This window comes from Phascolarctos cinereus, unplaced genomic scaffold, assembly GCF_003287225.1.
Source record: "Phascolarctos cinereus isolate Bilbo 61053 unplaced genomic scaffold, phaCin_HiC Scaffold_4;HRSCAF=312, whole genome shotgun sequence".
Classification (NCBI taxonomy): domain Eukaryota; kingdom Metazoa; phylum Chordata; class Mammalia; order Diprotodontia; family Phascolarctidae; genus Phascolarctos; species Phascolarctos cinereus.
The window spans coordinates 551,021,335-551,048,711 of NW_027555847.1; the positions used below are offsets into that span (position 1 = coordinate 551,021,335).

Sequence of the window (27,377 nt, forward strand, 5' to 3'; positions counted from 1 at the left end):
CTCTCAAATTCGACTTAATCATTTTCAACCCATTTCTCACCTTGGGTCTCCCCTCTACTCAGAGGATCAGTATTACCTCTCTTCTGGACTACTGCAACAGAATACTAACTGGTCTCCTTGCCACCAGTGTCTTTCCTCTCAATCCAACCTTCACACAACTGATAAATTATTATTCCTAAAACATACATGACCATGTCATTTACCTATTTAAGAATCTCCAGTCATTCCCAGCTTCTCTCTACAATAAAAGAAAAACTTTTGTTTACAATTTCAAGTCCTTCTCAATCAATGGTAGTCTACCATACCAGGTTCATTGTATATTACTTTCCTTCCTATATGCAACATTCCAGCTAAAATAGCCCATTTGTTCTTCTGTATACATGGCATTCAATCTTCTACCTCTGAGCCTTTGCCTAAAATGCATACCCTCCTTTCCTCTGTTTTTTAGAATCTGGAGCTTCTTTTAAGGCTCAGCATAAGTGCCACATCCCTCATGAGAATTATCCTGATCCCTCCAGTTGCTAGTACACTCCTCCTGAGAATTACTTTATATTTTTTAAAAACAAAACCTATTATATATTTTCATGTCATCTTCCCCCATAAATGTATTCATTTTTGAGGGCAGTCAGGAGCTATTTCATTTTTTTTTTAGGCAATTGGGGTTAAGTGACTTGCCCAGGGTCACACAGCTAGTGTCAAGTGTTTGGTCTGAGGTTGGATTTGAACTCGGGTCCTCCTGACTTCAGGGCTGGTGCTCTATCCACTGCACCACCTAGCTGCCCCAAGAGTTATTTCATTTTTGTCTTTGTATGTGCCATCCACATTAGGTATTTGATTATTTATTCAACAAGCATTTAATTAATTATACTACATTCCTTCCATGTTTCTCCATTAGATCACACAGTTTGGACTCCAAGAACAGGTGTTGCAGTGGCTCTCCAGTGTCATAGTAATAATAATAATACCTACTATTATTTTTGCAGATTTTGCCTTTTTAAATAACTGATTTATACTTTTTACATTTAATACTACTTAGGAAAACATTCCTATCACCATTTTAAAAATCACAGGATCTAGAGCTAAAAGGGTTCTCAAAGGCAATTCATTTAAATCCCCTCATTTTACAAATAAGGAAACTGAGGTCCATGGAGGTTTTCCATGAACTTGACCAAGATTACACAGGCCGTCACTATCAGGGTCAGTATTTGAACCAGCCCAAAACCTTTGTCCTTTCTACTATATCAAGTACTCCCATGACCAGAGCCCCCCATAAGAAAACTAAAATCCCAAGAAGTTAAGAGATTCCTCTCAAGATCACATAGCTAATAGCAGCACTAGAAGATAGATTTCTTGATCATTTACCAACCAATAAGTATTAAATTATTTCTATGTATAAAGGCAAGTGTTGTTATTTCTATATTGACCTGCTCATACTAAGTCTTTTGGAAACAAAATCAAAGGCATGAACATACCTTCCCAGCTGAGATTAATGAACAATAAGACCAAACAATAGCTGAAAGCACAGCTCACAAGTGGAAAGCATACTGGATTTTAATGTTAGAATTGACTCTGTCATTTAGTATCTATGTAACCTTGGGAAACTTACGTCTCCTCTCTGGGCCTCAGTAATCTCACCTGTAAATGAAAGGGTTGGATTTATCTCCTTCTAAAGTCTCTTCCAGAACTAAGATTCTGATCCTTCTCTGAGTATCAAGACTGTTTGTTTTCGCTTCTTGTAATGTGTCTCTGATCAAAGCAGCTGTGTTAGAAATTGAACTTTTCACCCCCAGTTCAGTTATGGCTTAATAGAAGCAAGGTCAGAAAATTAAAGGAGGAAATGAGATGCAACTTGCAAAAATGTATAAAGGAATACTGAAAAAAAAATGCTTAAAATACATCAGCAGAAAAGATAAAACAAAACATGGTCTCTCTGTTAGTTATGGAGGGATAAATGGGTAATCAGTGTCACCAAAAAGGCAAAATTAGTTAATACTCTCTCACACATACACACACACACACACACACACACACACACACACACACACACACACACACACACACAAGTCATCATTTTCACCCAAAGCAAACTAGAAATAAGAATAGGGAATATATAGTTTGAGAAGTCATAAAAACAAGTTAATTAAAGGGAGAATCAAAGGCTTTTAAAATAAATTTGTATAAATTCAGATTTTGTAGATCCTGACTAAAAAACTCAAAGTGAGTAAACATCCATGTTTCTTGGACACATGCACGTCAAACCAGTTGGGAAACTTCCCATAATCCGGCTCTAACCTACTCTTTTCCCCCATATTACTCCCCCTAACATACTTTATGTTTCTGCCATACTGGATTACTAATTGTTCCACCAACTCAATATTCCGTTTCCTATCTCTGTGCATTTGTCCTAGATCTCCTTATGCCTACCTCTCGGAATCCGTATCTTCACAAATGCTCAGCTTAAATGTCAGCTCTTCCAGAACCATTTGGGGATACTCTGTCCTTCCTAAAATTACCATGCATTTACGTATTTGTTTTTAGATTGTACTTCTTCCCACTAGCAGAATGCAAGCTCTTCCATAGTAACAGACTGTTTCATTATTGGCTTTGAATCTTCCAGCATAGTGACTTGCTGTCAGTAGGTATTTAATATTTGTTTAATTGAACTGGATTAAATTTGTACCTATTTGGAAAACCTGAGGTGATCCCTGGGATTCAGGTGATCAAAGATAAACTCCTAAAATAAAAATTAAACCAAGGAAGGATTATGCACAGAAGGAGAACTATAGACCCATATCATTAATGGATATCAATAAAAAATAAATAAAATCCTGTCAAACAGACAAAAGTAATTCATGCAATAAATCATGACCAAGTTGGAGTTACATTAGGGATGAAAGGATGATTCAATAGTAGAAAAAGAATTAAAATGATTAATCATATTATAAGCAAAAACGTCCAAAATCACATGATTATCTCAATAGATATAGAAAAAGTCTTTGACAAAGTATAACATTCATATGTGCTTAAAATCCTATTAAGTATAGGCACAGAGGGAGTCTTTTTAATATCAAAAATATTTATCTAAAATCCAGAAGAATCATCATATTCAATAGGAATACACTAGAAGCTTTCTCAATAAATACAGAAGGAAATCAAGGATGCCTACTTCCCCCACTATTATTTGATATAGTTCTAGAAATGATAGCAATAACAGTAAGATGAGAAAGAAATTAAAGGCATAAAGAGGAATGAAACAAATCTCATTTTCTAATGACAAAATTTTTACTTAAAATATCCTAAGGAATCAGCAAAGATACTAATTGAGACAATTAAAATCAATAGGATTTCTTCTTATAATATTAATGATTATAATGATCTAAGCAGCAATGATAGAAAGGGAAATCCCATTTAAAATAACTAGAAAATGTATAAAATACTTGGCTTATTAATTTACCAATATATATTTGTATAGATTCAATTATAAAATGCGTCTTAAAAAAATAAGTAACAATTTAAATAGCTGGGAGAATATTCAATGCTCATGGCTAGGCCATGCCAGTATAATAAAAAATGACAAGACTCCCAAAATTAGACTACACTTTTAATACTATCCCAATCAAATTATCAAAAGAATACTTTAAAAACTCATTAAAATATTAACAAAATTTATAAGGAAAATAACAGATCTAGAATATCAAGGGAAATTAGGTGAAAAAAGGAAGAAGGGATTACAAGTCTCAAACTAAATTATAAAGTAGGAGTCATCCAAGCCTTCTGGCATTGCACAAAAATTAAAAAGGAAGACAATAGAACAGACTAGACAAGGAAGACTAAGAAGCAATGGAATTAAAAATAAAAACCCAGCCTTCAAAACAGCAGAACACACAAATTCCTTAGAAAAGGATTCCCTATTTAATTAAAAACTGCTTGGAAAATTGGAAAGCAGTATGGTAGAAATTAGGCACAGACCAACATCTTACACCATACTCCACAATACATTCTAAATACATATGAGATCTGAATAATAAAGATTATATTATTTTTTTAAAAGTAGACAAGGAGACAATATAACTTTCAAAGCTATGGGTAGGAGACAAATTCTTAAACAAATTAGAGAAACAGAGACAATCATAGAAGGTAAAACAGGTAACTTTGATTACATGAAACTGAAAAACTTCTATGCAAACAAAATTAGTAAACCTGGGATAAGAAAGGAAGAGGTCAAATGGGAAAAAATTTGTATTTCTCCAATAAGGGTTTGGCATTTGAGATATGGCAATTGCATATGCATATATGTGTGTATATGACTTTATAACTCTCTTTCTGTACTTATATTTAACTTTTTATTATAATTAAATTATCATGAAGTGTATGTAGTACCTCTCTTCCCTACCTCACTATACGATAAGCTCTAGAAGGAAAGGGGCCTTGTCTTATTTGTATTATTATCTTCCAGTACTCAGCATTATAGCAAATATCCAAGATATGATTTGTGAACTGAATTGAAAAAGCCTGATTCTCTGGCACCCATGATTCAGGTGATTTAAGTACATTTCTGTTTTCATGAAGAGAGATAATAGTTCTTCCAAGGTCCTTCCAGTCATGGGAGCTATATAAGGCCAACCTACATTTATTTTCCTTCTGTTCTTGTACCATTCTTTTTTTTTTTTGCCTATTATCCAAAGCATTGCATTCAAGCTTATCCCCTGGGCTTCACCATTTTTTTCCTTAGGATACTGCTCCAATGCGGGGACAACCTCTAACTTACTAGCAAACACCAAGAAAAGAACTAGAGATGTACTTGGGCCCAGACTGAATACCAGGAAGAAAAATTATCCATCTGACTTAAAGTACTGTTTTAGGGAGTGAGAGAATTTTAACTAAAACTTAGTAACATAGATTTATTAAGCAAATAGCATTTAACTTTTTTGCTTCAAAGGTTCATAAAAATGAAACCCTTGACTGAATTTCCAAACAATCACTCAATTAACAACCATTTAATAGTGTTTTCTATATGCCAGACACTTTGCTAAGTGCTAGGAATACACAGAAAGATAGAAACACAGAAACAATCTCTGCCCTCGAATAACTTACACACTAATTGGGTAGACAACATGTAAACAACATTTGAGCAGAATTTTGAAAGAAACCAGGGATGTCAGGAGGTAAAGGTGAAGAAACATTCCAGGGATGATAAAGCCAGGACAAAAAAAGGAGGTGGATCAATTAGGACAGCTTGGCTGGACCATATACCCAATAGAAAATAAAATATGAGAAGACACGAAGGTGGGAAAGGGCCAGGACTTCATATTTGATCTTGGATCAAAAACAAAGGTGCCACTGGCAATTATTAAGGAGGTGAATGACATGATCAGAAATGCGCTTTAAGAAACTTTCTTTAGTAGCCAATTATAAGATATATTGAAGTAATGAGAGACTTGAAGTAGGGACAACACTCAGAAAGCTTTTGCAGTAATCTAAAAGATGTCCTGGGCAGAGGCAAAGTGATAGGGGATGGACTGCCTCTGTGAGGAATGGAGCAAAAGCTGGTTTGGGTGAATGGATCACAAAGTATTGGGGGGCAGGATGTAATGTTCCATAAAGTTGGAAAGATAGATTAAGGTCATGTTGTATGGAGATTTAAAAACTAAAAGGAGTTTATGTTTGATCATAGAGGCCATTAGAATTGATTAAATAGGAGACTTACATGATCAGACTGGTCTTAAGCAAATATAGTCTTGCTATAGTAATGGCCCAGTTGAGGTTAGACCTGTGATTTTGTAATGTACCTTGTCATGCCGACTGTAAAACTTCCTCTAGCTGGTTCCCTGGCTCATGAGTAGCAGCAGAGGAGGTAGATGATGGAAGTAATCTTGCCAATGTTTGTCAAGAAAAGAGAGCAGTGATACAACAAGGGGCCAAGAGATTCAAGAGCAAAGGACACCATAGAGTTGAAATGGATAACAACTGGGTTGAGATTGGATAGTAAAGGAAAGCAAAATCAGAGGAGGTCTCTAAGAAAGGAGAAGAGAAGACAGATTAAAGATGTTCCTTACTCTACCTACTTTGTTTGCAGTGGCTACCCCTCAGCTCTGGAATGCTTTTTACCTTCTCCTTCTAACATCCCTGCCATCTTCTCTGATGAGAAGAAAAATTAAAGGACTCCATGAAGGTGAAGAGTAGATTTAGGAGAAGTGAGGCTTGAGAAAAGCTGGAATGATAAAGAGATTTGCCAGGAGGGTCGGCAGATAATGGCCACAAGGTTCTAGGTTAGGAAATAAATTTATATGCCATGATCCTCAAAGAAGAAGAGCTTCCTGAGTGAAAGTGGTAGAGGAAGAGTCTGGAAGTGTCATGGGGAACAAGTTAATATTTCAACTCCTCTACCATGACTGGGTTAAGGCATAAGATAAAGTATAGAAGTGCAGCAGAGTAGCCAGGGAAAGTAGTATTGTCAAGGAGCCAAAAGAGGGAAGGAATGAAAAAGAAAAAGGTATATTATGAAAATGTTTGTTAATTTTAGAGCCAGAATTCCAGAGGGAACCCTGGATGGGTTAGAGTGGCTCACAAGGGGAGCAGAGTTGAGGTGACGAGAAAAAAGGAGCAGACCGCTGGGGTAAGTGGAAAGGATTTGTTCATTGGCAACCAGGGGTTCAATACCCCTGGAATAGGGAAGACGAAAGGGAGTGGGAGCGTATAAATGGTAACATTTTCTCCCTTCAAATATCCACATCAAAACTTTTCCTCGATATTCATTCCTGGCTAAAATCCAAAGATACAGTTTAGTTACTAAAGTTGAATAAAAATGTAAGTATGAAAAAAATGCAAGTGGGATTCCAAGTTACAACATGTGAACTCTAAAGTGGGAAAAAAATAGGAGAAAAACATCTGCCAAATTCATTTTGGCCATATTAGACATTATCTCACTGATCTGAGTCCAACTTACATTTGTTTTCCTTCTGTCCTTCCCTCCCCCATTTCCGTCTCATTCCAGAAGGCTATCCAAAACATAGAGAATAGGGTTTCCTAGAATTTGCTGGAAATGTCATTTAAGAAATGACCATCTAACTCAAGTATAGCACTGTTTAAATAACAAAAGAAAAACTGAAGGACAGAACATAAAAGTCTTTCTGGAATCATAAAGAAAAAGAGTTTTTAACCTTAATTCAATACTGAAAAGGAAGTATGGATCAGTGGAAGGAGTACTGGTCTTAGAGTCAGAAGGCTTGGTTCAAGCCCCTGTGACACTTACTAGATCTGTGAACCTAACAGACAAGTCAATTACACTCTCTATTTTATCATCAATAAAATGAAGGGATGGACTGTGTGCCATGTGAGGACCTGTCTGACTAAGCTTGCATAGTTACATCACTAGGTTAGGTACCAGCTCATAGTTTTTTTTTGGCAGAATCAAGCCACAAAGACTATCTACTAAGGTAGGGAAGGACTGAAGCCTCCATCAGTGAAAGTGGCAACACACCTGTGAAATCATGGATATTCTGAAATAGAGAAGTATCTGATTTTCAGTCACGTATGCAGTCAAGATTTGCCTGTGCCATATGAATCCATTACTAGCCACTGGGTAAAGGCTTGAGTTCCATATGTGGAAATGAAAAGAATTTCCACATAGTCTATGGAGTCCCCAAAAGAATGCTTGACCATGACAGTATGAAATGAGAGAATCTGAAAACTAAACTTCATCACACCAGAATATAGCAGATAAGAATTAGGACTAAGAGGAAAAGATCTAGAACTAGAATGAAAGAAATCCACAGAATTTTTTACTCAGATTTAACTAAAAAATTGGTTCAACTTGTAGCTTTTGACCAATAAAATCAGCTGAATCCACAACAACCTACAGATAATGACAGCATGGATAACAGTAGGTTTTTCATTATGTGATAAGTCAATTTTTAAAGCAGGATCTTCAGATGTTTCTCTCCAAAGTCATGATCTTACATGCATTGTTGCAACTAATATTTGGCCTATTTTGGTTCCAAAACCTTCTTTTAAAATCCTACTCTGAAGAATCATAGATTTAAAACTAGAGGGGCTTTAGATATACACTAGGCTGACACCTTCATTTTATAGTTGAAGAAAAAGAAGCTCAGAGGGATTAGGTCACTTCCTCAGAGTCACACAGACAGTAAGTAGCAAAACCAGTATTAATTACTGAGATGCACAAATAATTTACAAACCTCATTATTATAATAGCTTACTCTCTTTAAAACATTGATTAACATATTAGAGTGGAAAGGTTAATGGATTTGAAGTCAGAGGTCATGTTTCAAACCCTAGTTTTCTCCCATGTTACCTATGTGATTTTGGACAAGTCATTTAATTTTTTTGGGCTTCATTTTCATTAGCTATAAAATGAGAGGATTGAACCAGAAGACCTCTATGTAAAGGCACGCATAGAATATGAGTGGTTTTCACAGTATGGAAGCACAACCTGTGGCAGATATGATCATCATCCTTTTTTCCTTTTCCACTCAAGAGAAATCAATGGTAACATCTGCTACAGTGTGTGTGGGTGGGGGGGAGCACACCCTTCCCATACTCTATGTCAAGTTGAGTTAACAAATATGTATTAAGCCTTTACCATATGTCAAGCACTGTGCTAAGCAATAGAGATACAAAGAAAAACAAAACTAGTATCTACCCTCAAGAAGCTCACAGTCTAATGGTGCAGAAAACATGTACAATCAAGAAACATATTGGCCTATGTGTCTAAGGTATCTTATGACTCTACATCTATACTCCCATAATTAACATACCTTTGCCCATGTGAAATAGGTGTCATGAATTTATGTCATGAAGTGCCCAAAAGAACAGAAAGAAGATCCAAGGGTTAGAGCAATGAATACGATGGATAACCAGCCATCTTTGTCCATTTGTTCCTTAGTAAATTTGCATTTTCCATTCCATAAAGACCCAATATATTTCATTCCAAACTCACCACGGCTAGTGCCATTTGCCAGATCTCCTCTCTCGTTTGTACTCCTTCATAACACTTTAATATCAAAGGCACATTTTCTTCTGGAGAGAGCAATGCAGTTGTTTTCTTCAGTAGATGGATTTTGCCTGTTAACAAAGATCAACTGTTTTAAATCTCTCATGTCAAAAGAAAGGCAACTATGAGGTTCTTGCTTTACCACAAAATAAGACATGATTTTATTGAAATACAATTTCAATAATTGTATTCAATTATTCAATATTCAATTGTATTCAAATTCAATAAGTTCAATAGTATTTCAATTACAACTTACCATGCAAAAGGACCAGCACACTTCATTTATTCAGCAAAGCAGTTATGATTACAACCATGTTATGACTGTCAATATATTCAAACTCAACATTATCAGCAACTATGTGGTAAAGCAGAAAGGAAGTTGGACAGAGTCAAGAGACTTCTGGTTCCATTTCTCTCAGTGATTGATTCTGTGATTTGGTGGAAATCACTTGATTTCCAGTTGCTTCAGTTTCCTCATGTTAAAAGGCCTGAGGGTTCTACTAACTGATCTCTAAGACCCCCTGTAGTCTTAAAATCCTATAATTATTCAATCTGACTTATTTATGATCAGAATCTTTTTAAAAATCATTTCATTTGTCTCTCTTTAAAAGAAATTCAAATTCAAATGAAAAACCCAAACTTACAAAATGATAAATTAGAAGAAAATGATTCACTTCATAAAAGAACAGTCCACTGAAGAAATCAGTTCACTGTTGGTTTTCTTTAAATAAGCTTAAATAAGCTCCTTAGGTGAAATTAAAATATACATCAAATTATAAGCATTTGGTCTCTATTGTTCTTTTAATAAAGATGTAATGTTTTATGTTTTATACATCCAATCAATTTACTCCTTTCTCCTTATCAATATCCTAGCCATCCTTCAAAAGCATTCCATGACTCATTTCTTTCCTGTCATGACTAGTCCACGTTGATCCTTCTCTAACTTTTGGCATTTAACTCTGCTTTTGTAGAAAAGTAGTATTTCTTTTATAACTGTTGTAAATGACATATGTTACTCTATTCTTTAAGCATTTATGATATTGAAGAAAGACAGAATCAGGGACAGTTGTTCTCTTGACCTAGAGATAGAGAATGGGTATTTGAGAAACAAATTTATCAGAATATAAGCAGGAATGGCAACCTAAGTTTCTGGGAAGTGTTAGCATCCATTGGCTTAGTGTATATCTAATGACTTCAGCTTTGAAAATGAACAAAAACCTTAAGGCTTTGTTCATTCAACAGATATTTATTACATGCTTATATGCACTTAGGAGATTCAAAGTTTTAACAAGACACAATCAAAGGCTTCATGGAATTTGCACTATTGATGGGGGATGAGACAAAACACATATAACTATACATAGTATTTATGTGATAAGCCTGACAGAGGAATACAAAAAAAAATACTATACAAGACCCAAAGGGGAAGGGCACTACTCACAGAAGATAGCCAGGGAAGTTTTCATGGACAAGTAGAGTTTTTCTTGGGTTTTAAAAGATGGGTAGGAATTTAAAAGGCAAGAAAGAGTAAGGACTTCCAGGTATGAGAAGAGAATAAACCAAAGTGGGAGAGTGCAGAGAAGGATCAATGAACATAGCTTAATCCAATGTGACTGAAGCACAGAAATCTTGGAGGGGAGTTAATATGAAATGAACCAGAAAAACTAAGAAGGTATCATACTATGGGGATTATAAGCTGAGGAATTCTAAAACTTACTGGATATTTTTTTTTGGGGGGGGAGACACTGATGATTTATAAATGTGTCATTTTTTTCCTCATACCAGAGCTATGTTGGTGCTCATTTTGAAATAAAAAAATAAAAGACAATTAGCCTGGGATCCTGACAGTAAAACATCATGTTTGAAGTAGACATTTAGATAGACTAGGCCTAGATGCCAACTAGAACCATGATGAAGGATCTGTGCTTCATCTTAGGGCAGAACCAGACTTAGCTATAGGCTAAATTGTAGATCCAGGAATGGATCAAGATAAAACAAAGACTCAAAGGGACAGCAATTGTAAAGACCTCTGGGATGTGGGCAAGAAAAATATCTTCAAGGAGAAACATTTTTTAAAAAGTGATAATAATCAATTATCTAAATACTTAGAGATATAAATGTTTGTAGATGGTCTAATTACTGTGATCTCTAACCTCTCCTATCCCCTTTCTCTGCCACTCCACCACAATCAGCAGTATGTAGAGAAAACTGGATACAGAGCTAAGGGACCTTGGTGTATCTCCAGGCTCCGACACTTAGTACCTGATGCAAACACTGGGCAATAAACAGCCACCCTGAGCTTCAGCTCCTGAATCTGCAAAATACTAGGAATAGACTAGTCAGGGATTGGCAAACTACGGCCTGAAGGCTGCCCATCTTTGTACAGGCCAGGAGCTAGGGCTATGTTTTACATTTTAACATTCAATGTAAAAACCCTGAGTCACTGGGGCTTCCAAGAGCAGGTTACAGGCCACAGTTGGCCCACAGACCTAGCCTTAGTTTGATGACCCCTGAGCTAAATTGTCTCTAAGCTCCTCCCAGCTCTAACCTAACATCCTACAAATCATTATGGAACCAGGGGACCTCATAGGATTAAGGACCATTTTATATTTTAACTACCTTTTTATTTTATTTTTTAAAAAATTTTATAATTTGTTTAATTTTAAAACTGTATTTTTAACAGATCCCTGTATATGAAGGTGTACTTCAGGGAAATTTTTATGGATAAATGGAGATCATTCCAGTAAAGGTCTGCTACCTAATTATTAATATGTATAAACATTTTCCTTTTCTCAAATGATTTTGTTGGGAACCAGGGCAGAGTTGTCAGAATATTGAATGAGACCAAGTTTAGTTCACATTTTGACACTAGAAGAGTAGGACACAATTAGAAGCTTAAAAGCTTTCAATGTAGCTTTCGTTACAGCAAATTCGTCCAACATGATCAGAGAACCAGTTATTTGATTAAGCACATATTCTTATTAATAAACATTGTCATTTACTCACACACATATATGCACATATGTCATATAGACATGAACAGTTTTTGACGATCTGAACAACAATTAAACATATAATACAACAAATATATTGAACATTACATTTTTTGATGATTTCACGCATTGTTTGCTTCAGGACATTATAAATATCAGTTATTTGTAGGGTAGATGGATGAAAATATCAGTAAAAATTAAGTTATGAAGGACAGGATTCCTGATAACATATTTAACTCAGGTTTTATCATAGATTTTTGATGTATCCACTTATTTAGCAAAACTTATAACCACAGGGCTTATAATATATGCAGGTTTTAATCAGATTTTAATTAATTTTAAATAATCTCTTAAATTGCAATTAACATAAAAAAGCTAGATTATAAACACCATGTAGACAGGAACCAAGATCATTTCATTTCTAATTTCACATTTAGTACTATGCTTTGAGTACAGTAAATGCTTAACACGTGGTTCTTGAATGAATAAATAAAAACAACAAGCAATAAAATCTGTTTATTCAATAAATATGTTATAACCACTACACTCCTGAACTTTGGTACCATATTTCCAACAATCTGCTCAAATATCCCCAATGGAGAACCTTATTGACATTTCAAACTCAGTGGGTCCCAAAGTGAATTATTCTCTCCCAAACTTATTCCTAACTTCCCTTTTTCTGTTTATTGTGCTGTTTTTTGATCTTTGGATTAGAAGACCCAGAACAAAATTCTCCAGGAGAGAGTTGAAACAAGAGCAGAAAAATAGCATTAAAGCACTTAGCTACCTTCAATGAGTTCAAGTCCCCAGATCTTCATAAACTAAATCCTAAAGACTGAAAAACTTGGCTAATATGATTACTAAGCCAACGTTAGTGATCTATGAAAGATTATAGAGACAAGTGTTGCAGTATCTGAGAAGACTTAGAGAGTATATTAATCTTCGTGTGTGCATGTATGTGTACATGCCCATGGTTTATAAAATTAATTAATCAACCAATCAGTAGGCACATATTAAATGCCTACCAGGCACTGCACTAATTATTCAGTTCTTTTAAGGATTCTCTGAAAGAAAAGCCCATCTTTTTAATACCGATATCCCAGCGAAGTTGTATGGACAAGTTATAAAAGACTACAGTGTCCAAAGAAATGAAATTGAGGATCTCCTCAAAAGGCAATGAAGAAGGGGCAGCTGGGTGGCACAGTGGATAGAGTACTGACCCTGAAGCCAGGAGGACCTGAGCTCAAGTCCAGCCTCAGAACAAACACTTGACATTTACTAGCTGTGTGACCCTGGGCAAGTCACTTAACCCCAATTGCCTTAAAAAAAAGGCAATGAAGAAATAAATATTGGATGTACAACATATTATGAATAGAAATTATGCAGGACAAGTGATATAAAGGATGCAACCAAAGAAATGTATGATAAAAATAATAATTACTAACATTTACATAGCTTTTACTATGTGCCTGACACTGTTTTAAGGGTTTTACAATTATTATCTCATTTGATCCTCACAATGACCCTGGGAGATAGGTGCTATTATTATCTCCATTTTACATATGAGGAAACTGAGTCAGACAGAGGTTAAGTGACTTGCCCAAGGTCACACAGCTAGTAAGCGTCTCAATCCAGATTTGAATTCAGTTCTTCTTGATTTTAGGCCCAGTGTTCTATCCACTACACCAGCAAGAAGATACAAGGAAAGCTCTGTTTCTTAGTTGTATTGTTTATGGTGAACTTAGTAGTAGTAATGGTGGTGGTGGTGGTGGTGGTGGTGGTGGTGGTGGTGGTGGTGGTGGTGGTGGTGGTAGTGATAGTATAGTAGTAGTAGTAGTAGTAGTAGTAGTAGTAGTAGTAGTAGTAGTAGTAGTAGTAGTAGTAGTAGTAGTAGCAGCAGCAGCAGCAGCAGGAGCAGCAGCAGCAGCAGCAGCAGCAGTTACTGTTGTTGTTGGGTATGTGCAACAGTTGTGCAGGATGGACAAGCATGGAGACATTGCAGTCTGCATCATAGGAAGTAATAGCCACATTACTAAGATGCTAGATCCGTTTGAGTATTAGCATTATTTTACTTGTGCTTTCAGTGTGTAAATCTGAAACAATCCCTGGTTCTCATGTCTGTTCATTAATGATAGCTGAGTAAACTTTTTTCCTTGCCTCCTGGTTCTCCAATCTTGCTTTTTTTTTTTGTATTTTGCTTGTATCCTATTTTCCTTTCTACTTTTTGAGTATTTTAAATTCTGTCTACTATTTTTCTCCTGGATAATTGAAAAAACAAAAACATCTAAACAAAGGAAAAACACGCACAAAACCCTAAGGCCAGTTAGGACTGGTAATGGGGGAAGAGAAGTCTATTGTAAAGAGCCAGCACACTTTTGTTTCTAAAAAATACCAGAGTCCAAGTCTGTATTTCCATTGAGGTGTACAATAAAGCAAGCTTTTAGGGGCAGCTAGGTGACACAGCGGGTAGAACACCGGCCCTGAAGTCAGGAGGACCTGAGTTCAAAATAGGCCTCAGACCAAACACTTGACACTTACTAGCTGTGTGACCTTGGGCAATTCACTTAATCCCAATTGCCTGAAAAACAAAGCAAGCTTTTAAAAGTACTTACCTAATATACACTAATTGGACCATAATTCTGTTACCTGGAACCCTATTTTCACTAGTACTGATAACTGATATACATGATGATTCTGTGCTACTAGAAGATTCACAAATACTTCTTAAATCATCAAAGAAAGATTAAATTGCGTCCAGCATGATTTACGTATCAAGCATTTTTGGTTTTTTTCTACTTCTCTAAAAACTAGTAATCTACAGTGTGGTAGAAATAACAGCTTTCTCAAACAAGATATTAAATTAAACCCAATATCCCATTGTCTGACCTGGCAAGAGGATAGAGAATTTATTATAGTTTACAATGGCTAGCTCTTCATCTTTCTTCCAAGTAGTAAGCCACATTAAAATGTTTGCTCCTGTATTTACAATGAAACATTTTTGACATATTATAATGCAAATACATTTGAAAGCATCTAATACTTTTCTTGGTTTTGTTCAGACTTGTGAGCCCCATTAGGCCTTAGAGATTAGATTCTCTATTAGTTTAGGGAACTCTCAGTGAAGAAACATTTTCTATCAATGAAGACTGGCAACTTACAATGCAATTTATCATTTCAGAGAGCTGCCTGGCACACAGAGTAAGTCATTTGCCCAGAATCACACAGAGACACAAGTTAAGCCCAGATTATTCTAACTCCAAGGCTGGTTTTCAATCTACTCTGTCTTACTACTGAGTAATTTTAATGAAGTCACAAATTTCCCAGTACCTTAGTTTCCCCTGTACTATGGTATTCTTAACAGTAAAATGATTCAGTCAGATTTGGTGGCTTTTGAGGTCTTTTCCAAATCTAGAATTATGATCCTTCATTTACTTTAACAAATTGCTAGTCAAATCAAATAGATAATGCCATTGTCTTTATATGTTAAGGGACTTTGAAAACCACAAAGTGCTTTGGAAATATAAGGTACTGATACTTTTTTAAAGAGAAAACAAGTCTTTCCAGGTTTCCCTGAAACTATCCCTTTCATCATACATTTTTGGACATGGCTAATTTGGAAATGTGTTTGACTTAACTGCACATTTCTTACAAAGGCTTTTTTTTTCTTTTTGGGGGGCAGGGGAGGTGAATATGCAGAGGTCTGGATAGAGAGAAGATAAATGTTTGTTAATAAAAATAAAATTTGATTAAAAATGAGTAAATAGAAGAGATTTATCGCATATGCTACCAGGAAAAAGTTTCATTTGGTTTTGTCCTTGTTTTCAACTGACATGAAATAAATCTGTTATAGTTGATAAATTAAAATTAATAGTCTAACTTAACTTTGCAAAAGGCAATTAATTCAGGTTAGTACCTAAATCACCTCATTGTGCTTTGGAATTGGCTCTCATAGTATATAAGATTATCTCAGTCACCTCACCCCTTTGTTCCAGGTTATTACAGATGAGGGGATCATTTCACCCAAACATTTTAGGGGCAGTGAGAGGTCTTATATATAACATATGAGATTTGATACTTAGATACTGAGAAAAAAAACAGAACCTAATTAAGGATGAAATTTCAAACTAGAAAAAAAATTCAAGGAAATGAGTTAAGACTATGCAAAGGGAAAACCATAAAAATGCTTAAAACGTTTAAGATGGATTAGGTAAAAATACGGAGGTCTCTGAGGAGACCAAAATGGTGGATCTCTTTCTTTGGTGCTCTGCCCCTGGCTATCTAAGCCTCATTTTATTACTTAAAGCTTGGGCTTTTAACTAGCTTGGATTTTTAAAGGGAAAAAAGATTCCAGAATTCAATGAAATACCAGGTGCATTGCAGCTTTCACTCTTGTTTTCAAAAACCTACTGTCACTCACGAGCTTCAGTCTAGCCTGTCGAGCAGGAATTAAAATTACTTTAAAAAGAAGCTTTGCATGGTTCATATGTCAGGCAGACATGAGCTGGATCAGCTGACAGAAGGGGCCAAAGATAAGGAGTCCAAAGGAGGTCAGAAGGAAACAGACCCCAGGAAGATGTGATTTTTTTTAACTACTTTTCCCTGAACACACACACACACACACACACACACACACAACACACACATTTCACACACAGCCATTCTCCTTTATGAGAACTGGTACAACATGGTACAGAGATGAAAGGAAGACTGGTCTCCCTTCCCCCTTCAGTTAATGATAGCATTAGATTCAGAAATTAAGCCCAGCAGGAAATAAACATCTAGCATAGATTTCAAAAGATCTCTCATATCTTTGCATTTTTTTAAAAGCATTATTTTAAAACCCTGCTTCCAGGCCTTTGATTTTTTTTTAAGTCCAAAGGTATAAAGCCTGAATAGCAAGTGCTATTTGATTTATTTTAAAAGAACCCAGCCAATATTAGCTGAAAATTGGTTATAAATTGGGCCACTTAAGCCTCCATGGAAAAGAGCTGCAGAGACTTGGGATTAAAATTGCAGGAAGCCCAAAAAGAAAATTGAGGACTAGGAGATAATGACTGATAGGCCTGGAACGATTATTTCTGAGAATACTAAGGACTGTGGGACTTGGGGGGAAAATAACATGGATGACCTTGAGAACAAGTCTGGACTGAAGGATGTCAGCTCGGTGGAGTTTCCTGAGGGGATGGAAGTAGAACAGACTGAATTCTTGATTTCCAAATGGATCACGAAGATGTCTCTGATAAGCAGTTTTGATTTCCATTCAACATGCAAAGCTTTGCATCCCCAAGAAGAATAAGATTCACACTGGCCTTTGTAAAATGTCCAAATCTTTAGTAGCCAGAATTCCAAACCCTAAAATAGGCCTGGGGAAGTCCCTGGAATACTGGAGATGGGTGATTATAGCTAGCTGACTAGAGGATGAAGCCAAATGCATATAAATCAGTCATTGTGGACCTGAGTTAGATAGACTCAACCTGGACTAGCATAAGAACAAGGATTCTAGAGGGATCCTGGCCATAACTCTTTCCTCACCTTAGGTCTATAGTTTAATGCAGACTTGGGGTGGAGACCTGGGTGTGAATCTCACCTCAGACATTTACAAAGTATGTATATCTTTTACTTTCTCAAAGCTTCAATCTCTTCATCTGTCAAATGGGAATACCATTGTTTGTGCCACCCATCTGAGTGACATGACAGCACTCTGGAAATTTGAAAGTGTTACCTTAATAAGAGTTATTATTATTGTAGTGAGAGAGAGAGAGAGAGAGAGAGAGAGAGAGAGAGAGAGAGAGAGAGAGAGAGAGAGAGAGAGAGAAAGAGTTCAGTCATCTGCAGAAGTGCTTTGGCTCTGTTCTTAAGTGCCCAGATCCCTAGAAAACAATGTCAGGACTACAGTGCAAATAAGACAAGTGAAAGAAAGCTGGCCAGTCACTAACAGCTCCTGGTCAAGTCATTGATGACCAACAGAAAACCTATGGCCACCAAATCCTGATGTAAAACTGTAACCAAATGAAAATTCAGTTTTCTAAGTTGAGAAGTCCTTATGTTTTTCTAGCTCTTGTCCTGTTTCAGTTCAGAAAGAATAAAATCTACAGTACTGAGATTTGGCATTGCTTAAGGTGACTATTTCTTAGTTAAATGACCATGTTTCTAACTAAATGGAAATTGGTGATGCACTTACAATGTTTGGAAATACTAGTCTATCACTGCAAAGCAATAAGTTTTACGTCTCAGCACTTTCATTCCCCCAGAAAATTTTCCCTAGGTAAATGGTTAATGTGCCTTGGTCCAACCAGCATTTTGTAGATTTCAGATTCCAGTTTTATGCAGAAAGTTGGGCTTCTGAGCTACATTGGGGATTTTTTTATAGTGATATTACCCCATGTTTAAATTACAACAAAACCTTGCACCACATTAATGTGATGTGCCTGAGCCACAGATGTATGCATTACATATTCTAAACCTAATGGGTAATACTCATGATGGCCAAAGCCAAAATTGAAAAGATGCACCATGAACAGAATCTCTGAATAAAGCTGTCTAAAAGCCAGTTTGCTCTTGTCAGAATCAGCAAAATACATTAGCATACATTACAGCAGAATAACCTCCTGCCCTTAAGAAGTATTTATCTTAAACTCAGGCTGCAATAGTTTTTGATTTATAGAAATATAGAAAGCAGCTGGGAAAAATATTAATTCCTCGTGTTAACATGATGTTGTTACACTGCCTTCTGATGAATTTTTCAAAGGGAGAAAAATAAATTTGTATCTAATCCTTTACAGGATATTAAAATCCAGCCAGACTTAGCCAGGAGTATTTTATTTTTACTAAATCGCATATCTTCATAATATAACATATATGGCTATATTAAACTACATGGAAATTCTATACCATAGCTTAGTCCATAAATAGGCAACTGAAGGCTAACTTAAAAATAGCCCTAATATCTTTGAGAATTTTTGATCATTTGGACTGTGTGGATTGATTTTTGTAATGTTTCTGCTTGGGGAGACAGGGAAGGCCTCCTTGGCGAACAGAAGTGACTGTTTGTGCAATAGAATTGATTATCTGTTCAAGATGGCTTATACTGCAGGACAATAAAAAATTGCAGGTGGCTTTGGTTACAAGGGGAGCTATCAGTTATCCTGAACTATTGACACATTTTTATGTACTCTAGCTTCAAATTGGTCTCTAAGGTTTCTGACTTAGCCACAAAATCTAAAAATTTAGAGGCTCACTTGAAAACAAACAGGGGTTTAAACCAAAAAGCCTTTTGCTCCTATTCTTAAAAGATGAATAGCTAATTATTCAGGGCTAATGGGAAGGCAAAGAATAGGTTCAATAAGCCCCATACCTGAGTACAATGGGTACCTTGTTAGTATTTTATTCCAATAGCGACAGAGAGATGTACAAAAATGTGGCTGGGAGAAAACAGAAGTAGTATAGAACTATTTTCACAGATTTGTTTTTAAGAAAGATATACATTGACAAAATTTGAATATATAATACACATTTGGTTCATCAGTAGTATGTTCCAAAATGAACTCCAAACAGATTACATCAATTTAAGAAATAGACTTGAAAAATCTTAGCTTCTAAAAGCGCTCTCACACTAGAACGAATCATCAAATAACTAAGTATGGGGCAGAAAATAGTCCTCAGCCAATCGACTGCCAAAAAACCAGCCCATTAGAATTCATGCATTCAAAGTATGAAAATATCCTAACTTTGTCCTAAGATAATTCAACTTGGAATGGATTGGCCAACTGTTCTTGATTATCTGATTGAGAACTTCTCCCCTGAAATATATATTATGAGGTGGTCAGTTGAGAAAGAGAAGAGAAGAGAAGAGAAGAGAAGAGAAGAGAAGAGAAGAGAAGAGAAGAGAAGAGAAGAGAAGAGAAGAGAGAGAAGAGAGAAGAAGAGAAGAGAGAGAGAAGAGAAAGAGAAGAGAAGAGAAGAGAAGAGAAGAGAAGAGAAGAGAAGAGAAGAGAAGAGAAGAGAAGAGAAGAGAAGAGAAGAGAAGAGAAAAAAGAAAAGACAAGGAAAAGAAGAAAGGAAGGAAGAAGGGAAGGAAGGGAGGAAAGGAAGAAAGAGAAGCCTTCAACAGCTTGGAAATTGGTATCACAGTTTTATATTGTTTGTGCATCTCTCTGCTCCACAGATCTCTTCTTATACCCTCACTTCTCTCTATCTTCTGATGCCCATTTCCCACTGAGACTTAGGAAGTCTTTCCATTACTGTCAACCCCATTAAGCCAATTAGCCATTTTCTAAAGTATCTAGTTCCTCCCCCTCCTTTCAGCTGCTCACCACTTAGCCATTCTACTTATCATCAGTGCCTCCAGCAATAGGGGAAACAAGCAAGAAGAGGTGTTGAAAGTTAAATAAGATAATTGTTATTTGTCATTTTTATTGTTATTTGTTAGCCATTACATTGAAAGCTTTTGTAAGGCAGAGGATATTTTTTTTAAATCCAATGCTTTTTAAAAATCAACAAATGATACATGCAGCCATGTCTTATATATGCTCTATACCTCTCAGTCAATTGTACTTCTGTAAATCTATGTTCTATTTGTAGAAGGCTGTCTGTTCCTTTCTTACATTTTCATTAAGGAAAGAAACATTCCTTATCAACGGGAAGGTTTTCACCTACTCCTATTCCCAAATGACACTGCACTAACTGTGTGGAGTCCTTCAGCCTCCTTAGTGAAAATCAAAATAAATCAAAAGACTTAAACCACCATCTACACTGGAAAGACAAAGTAAAATTTTAAAACATGCACATAATGCCCAGATTAGAACATGAGTTGGACATGCAGCCAAATGCAGTAATATACTATCAATATACTTGGAAAAGAACTATAGATTGGCAAAGAATTGAGCCCCAAAATAAGCAAGAGAAGATCAAGTGGGATCTTGCACATTTGGAAAACTGCATACGAATCTTGAGCTGCTTGATGCCGTGAAAACTTATCTAACACCAACATGTCCTAAGTATACAAAATCCAATATGGTGAGTTTATAGGGACTGCAGAATATCATTTAACAATGACGTGGATTCAGGATGTTAAAATGATTTTTTTAAACATTGTCAATGACGTGTGTTCAGAAAAAGTGGGTCAATTATATAGTGAGAATGAGAGACAATAGATAGATGCACAAGGGCTGAGTTAGTAAAAGAACCAAAGAAAGATTTCTAGAGCAGTAGTTATAGAGAGACCTGAATGAAAATTGCACAAGGCATGGTGTGGAAGGGCTGTGATCTACACTGATAGAAAGAATATCCATACCGATGAGACCATGTAATCAGCCAATTATCTATTTATCTATCTATCCATCTATACTTATAAAGTATAATCTATAGATAGGCATACCTATAGAATAGATAGATAGATACATACATACATACATGGATGGAAGGAAGGAAGGAAGGAAAGATGGAAGGAAAGACATAAGGAAAGAAGGAAGGAAGATGGATGAGTTGGTGACAATAAGAACAGAGAAGAGAATTGGTCCAGGATTGGTCCACTGTTTAGTGTGATTGAAAGAATAAGAGACAAAGATCACAGCTTAGATTTCTATAAATGTTAAGATTTGTATAGTGCCTTCCTCACAATAAACTTGTGATGTCAGAAATACAATCATTATTGTGTTATTAGTAGTATCACTGAGCAAACCTAAAGTCTGAGTTTAAATGAATTTCCTGTAATCACACAATTAGGAAGTACCTGATGCTGGATATGAACCCTGGTCACATAACTCAACCTAGAATACTAGGCAGTATAGGCATGCTGACTCTTATAACCCCTAACTTGTGATCCAAAGCAAAGGCTCTGGACTCCTAAGGTCTGATTTCACCTGAAGGGCTTTTCTCTCAAGTTTCTATATCTTGTGCTCCCATGCAGAGTTTTCCCGATAGCACAATTTGGCTCATTTTGCCACCACCAAATGTTTGTTTTTTGTTTTTTGTTACACTAGAATTCGGCTTGTGTCTTGATTCCCATTGGAAAAAAAGGAGATGGAGAGAGGGAATGAAAGTAAGCCCCTTTAGATCCTATGTAAGCATTTAAGTTAATAAGACAATTAATATAGGACAAATGTTATTTAACCTGAATGTGAATATGCATGTTCATGTGTGTTGTTATGACAGAAACAAAAGATATATAGATATATAGATATATATGATATATAGAGATATATACATAAATATATCTTCCTAAAGTAGTATATGTGTGTATAAACCCACACTCATGTGAAAAGAACTCACACCTGACCCCAGAAATTATCAAGAAAATTCCTTTTCTCTCTCCAGGGAACCACTTCCTTTGCCGGGAACACATGCAGTCTTCTAGACTTATATGATTCCCCTGGGTTGGTAATACTCCCCTGGGTAAAAAAAGGACCAAGAGAAAGCAGAATCATTCAACTGCAATTCTATTTCTGTTTTCTCTATCAAGGAAGATAATTTTCAGGCTGGAAAATATGGAGGAAAATAGGTAAAAAGGAATTAAAACCACAAATAATAAGGGAGCTCTTAGCTGCCCCTAAATTAATTCAAATGGCCTACTTCAAATAAGTTATATGCTAGGGGATGGGGGAGAAACTTACAAATTATCTTTGTATACCTTCAGCCCAAAGCACAGTCTTTTGCAACTTGTAAGTACATAACAAAAGTTGTTGAATACACAGATGAGATTGTTGGATCACTGAAAGGGTACCACAGGATAGCAAATGTTACCCTATTTTTTAATAGAGAAAGATAGACCTTTGAGTTTGACATCAATTCCTGGGGAAGAAAAAACTCTGGAGTGGATTATTATACGGGTGGTTTGTTAGCATTTAGAAAAGAATGGGTGATCACCACGCTTCAGTATGGGTCATTTAGAACAATTCACACTACACTAACATAATTTCATTTTTTGACATGGTTACTAGATGAGTAGATCAGAAGCATACCATAGACATAGGAGACCTGTATCTCAGCAAGGTATTTCAAAATCTTTTATGACAGACATGTGGTCAAGATGAAGAGAAATATGATTAGGTATATTTGGAAATGGATGAGTGACTGAGCCCAAAAAGTGCTGACTCTAAGATTAACTTACATGATTTCAGTGGAAGGGAACAGAATTCTTCTAGTATATTCTCACCTATTAAGAACAGGTTGTCAACAACATAACCTGGTTAAAAATATCATATGTTCCATCTTCTCTACTTTCTTTGCAAAGAAATCATAGAGCTTTACATGTGTAATTTCAGAGAGCCCCACAATTCCTGGTAAAAGCAGAAAGGTACCAGATATTAGTAGTCTTCATTTTAGAGCTCAAGAAAAAAAGCGAAAGGAAGTGGTTAAACCTTTTGCCTGAGATCTCAAAGCAAGTCTATAGCATAGTAGAAAATAAAAAACATGTCTGTCACTTCTTCATCCCAAATTCCACTGAAATACTCTGCATCCAGAGGTATAATTTCTCAAGCAGTTCTTGGCCATTTGTCTTCAGGCTTCTCTTAGTTAGTCTGGAGAGGAGGCAGGGTGCATGCCCAGCTCCATGGAAGGTGCCCAAGTCCAACAAATCAGGGGTCAGGTAGATTTGCCCTCTTGGTGTCCTCAACTTCTCACTCACTCACCACCACACCGGGTGCCAAATTTTGTTATTTTTAGCTCCACAAAATCTCTAGTATATATCCCATTTCTCCATGCACAGAGCAAAGAAGGTTCTCATCACTTTTCATTTCAGCTATTGCAAGAGTTTATTCAGTCGGTCCTGCTTTAAGTTTCTCCCTACTTCAATTCATTCTCCACAAGCTGCCAAGGCAGTCTTCCTAAAGCACAGCTCTGACTATGTTTCTCACACTCAGTAAACCACAGGAGCTCCCTTTTTACTTCCAAAACCAAATATAAATTCCGCTGTTTGACATTTAAAGCTTTTTACAATCTTGCCCCTTCCTACCTCTCCAATCTTCTTACATGTTACTCTCCTCCATGCACTCTACAAGCCAGCTATACTGGCCTATTTGCTGCTCCTCTCCCACAATGCTCCCTCTCCCATCACCATGCCTTTGTATTGGCTGTCCCCCATCCCCAGAATGTCCACCCTCCTCTCCTTCTTCTCTTAGGACTGGCAGCTTCCTTCAAGCTCAACTCAAATGCCACTATTTGCAAGAATGTCTCCTCCTACCTTTTGTTTATGGTTACTTTGTATCTATTCTATATGTATCTCATATATACCAATTTGTGCGCATGATTTCTTCCATATGCTCCTTGAGGGCGAGGACTATTTTCCTTTTTTCTTTGTATTTCCAGTACTTAGTACAGTACCTCAAACCTAATGTTGAAGCAATACTAGCTGGTTAATTAACTGACTATTCTTATCACCCTAGTTTTGTGAAGGACTCATTCTATGCTAAACACTACTATTTGATTAGCACAGAAAATGAGTCAGAATTTATTCTTGTATTCCTAACTTTTATCACTCCTTTGGATAATTACTTCCTGCCTTATGATTGTTGTGGCTGTTGTTGTTGTTTTCTTCTATGTGAGGCAATGCACTACTGAAGGCCTGTGGGAAAGGCAATATGGTACAATGGAATGAACACAGGATTTGGAGTCCGAAGACCCAGATTCAAATTCCAGTTCTGATACTTCCTAGCTGTTTTAAACTTATCAAGTCACAACTTTCATTGGCCTTGGTGTTGTAGACTGTAAAGATGAACAGGTTGGACAGTCTGATCTCTGAGGTCTGTTTCAGCTCTAAATCTATGACCTATATGTTGTTGTTCAGTAGTTTCAGTTGTATCCAACTTTCTGTGACCCTATTTGGGTTTTTCTTGGCAAAAATACTGGAATGGTTTGCCTTTTGCTTTTTCCTTCTCTAATTCATTTTACAGAGAAGGAAACTGAGGCAAATGGGATTAATTGACTTGTCCAGAATCACATAGCAAGTCTGAAGTTAGATTTGAACGCATGATGACTTCAGTCCTGGCACTCTATCCACTGTGCTACTTGGCTGCCCTATTATCCACGTAACCATTCTCCATTCTGATTGGTAACACTATGCCATTGATCTTCTATGTCTTTCCCTTCAGGTATAGCTCCAAATCATTCTAGCATACCTATGCAAATGAAGTTAGCTCTTCAGTTTACTGCTGCAGCTGCTACATATAGGGGTTTATAGGCGCTACTACTGAGTGCAAGTGTGACTTCCCAAGGCATCAACAGGTACTTATTAAGCACTTGGTATATGCCAGTCACTATGTTAGGTGCTGAGGTTACAAAGAAAGGTACAAAAAAGAAAAATATAGTCTATAAAGCTTACTAAAGCTTTATATGGAAACAAAGATCCCAAACCCCTTTGGCAGGCAAAGCCAGGAAGACCAAATGTAACACACTACATCCATAAACCCCACGCCTTCAATCTATATGGCTTTCACGACCATCCAGTTTCTTGGGCAGTTTCATTTGGAGAGTTCCCAAACATTAAACCACCCCAACAAAGTATCCCCAACAGAGAGGTCCTGTAATTGTAGCCTATTGACCTGCAGTCCACACTTCAGCTTAGTGACAATGGAATGAACATAAGTGGACAATGGGTGGATGACTGCCAGGCAGCCTATATCTGTATTTTCTGCTATAGACTGAAATGGGGCAGAAGCAAACATGGAGGTCAGTGGTAATGTTTTGTCACCTTTCTGAAGCTTAGTAAACAAGACTTGTCTGAGGAGCAACTAGGAAAAATGAGGGGAACAGTCTCTGAGCATCAAATATAGACAATATGGAGACTGATGTATACTAGAGAGAAATTATAATTTTATCTTTTAATTCAAGTAAAGAAAGAATTTTCAAATATTTCATATGCACATTTATTTGGTGAGTGGTTACATGAGCTTTTTATATGCTCTGTCAATATTTGATTTCAAAAGAGTAGAAAGTTCATAATCATATCATTTGAATATCTCCACTGGAAGCTTAGAGGACATCTCTAACCTCTGAAAACACATCCTTTGAAATGGCATAGTTATCGATATATAAAGCTCCAAATCTTCTATCTGGCATTTTAATTCATAAATCAAATTCTGTTCAATAAAAATATAGCTTATAAATAATTATATGTAATATAATCAGTTTAATGTTACTATTCAATCGTGCTCATGATGTTGAAAATCCAAAAGTTTTAAACCTCCTCCTCCTTAATACTATTCAATCAATAAACAGGTATTTGTCTGACTGATTACTATTTGTACTCAGAGTACTATACTGGAAACAGAATACAAAGGATACAACCACTACTCACAAGGAATTCACCATCAAATTGAGAAACTTGCAATGGCACAGTAGGTAGTTTTTTTTTTATTTTCCTTCTCTGATTAGAAGTATGAAAATTAATGAAAGAACAAGTATATCAAGTGGACAAAACAAAATGTCCCTTGTAGAAAGAATATACATCTGTTCTTCCAGTAATCACTTTGGGGGCAAGGGGTGGAGGAATATTCCATTCCTTAATAGAAAGTCTTCATTAATTGCTATATCCTCAAAAAAATCATTGACTGCTTGCTAAACTTGTCTAGGCTTCTCTTTTGACTGAAACTGAAGAGATCACTATGAAGCCTGTACCCTAAGCCTCTGTAACTTGGTCAGATCTTCCAAGGGATATGCTTTGCTGGTAAGGCCTTGGAGAACCCCACTTCATCACACTGAGGCATTGCAGTAACACTATGGTGGAAGAAAGACTTGACAACTGCAAGTTTATGAGCAAAATACATTTTTCAAGCATAAAGTAATCATTAGGGCAAGAAAGGATGGAAGGTGAATAAACAGCTTGTATTACCTGTCCTATTATATATTTCCTGTTTGTCATTCCCTTGAATGATGAATTTGGTTGAAATAATGTTGGGTCCAAAGCTCAGAATCATAAAAGCAAGGGAATTCAAAGTTAAAATTAATGTCTCACGTCTAAATCCATCCTACTGTGTCCTAGTTAAGTATCTCCTAAGATTTGAAAATCACTGATGTTATGAGACTCATTTGGAGGACTAAAATATCTGCAGTCCCTAGTTATAAAAACTAATTTGTGAAACTTCAATCATAATCTTTCTTGCAAAGGCATAACAATGATGAAAATTTCTATTTACCTGGAGCACAAATCACAGAATTTTTATAATATTCAGTTTTATCATTCAGATAAACTTGTTGAAAAATATCTAGCCCTTCCTACAGATAAATTTATGTTCAAACTTGTTAGAAATCAATTTCTTTCATTATCTAATGGCATGTGGATTTAACCCACTGTAATTTTAAATATCCTTTCACTAAAATCTTTCTTTGGTGCCTCTTCATAACATGGATATAACCCTGGATGGCTTTTTAAAAAAATT

The 27,377-nt window shown here is 36.2% G+C and overlaps 1 long non-coding RNA gene across 1 annotated transcript in view; it reads right to left on the reverse strand.

Annotated features, from left to right (window-relative positions):
* Nucleotides 1–27,377, reverse strand: part of LOC144456709 (uncharacterized) — a 180,153-nt gene that overhangs the window by 136,796 nt on the left and 15,980 nt on the right. Inside the window, exon 2 of the long non-coding RNA XR_013485731.1 lies at nt 8,960–9,084. This is a non-coding gene — a long non-coding RNA (uncharacterized LOC144456709). The remainder of the gene's footprint in view (nt 1–8,959; nt 9,085–27,377) is intronic.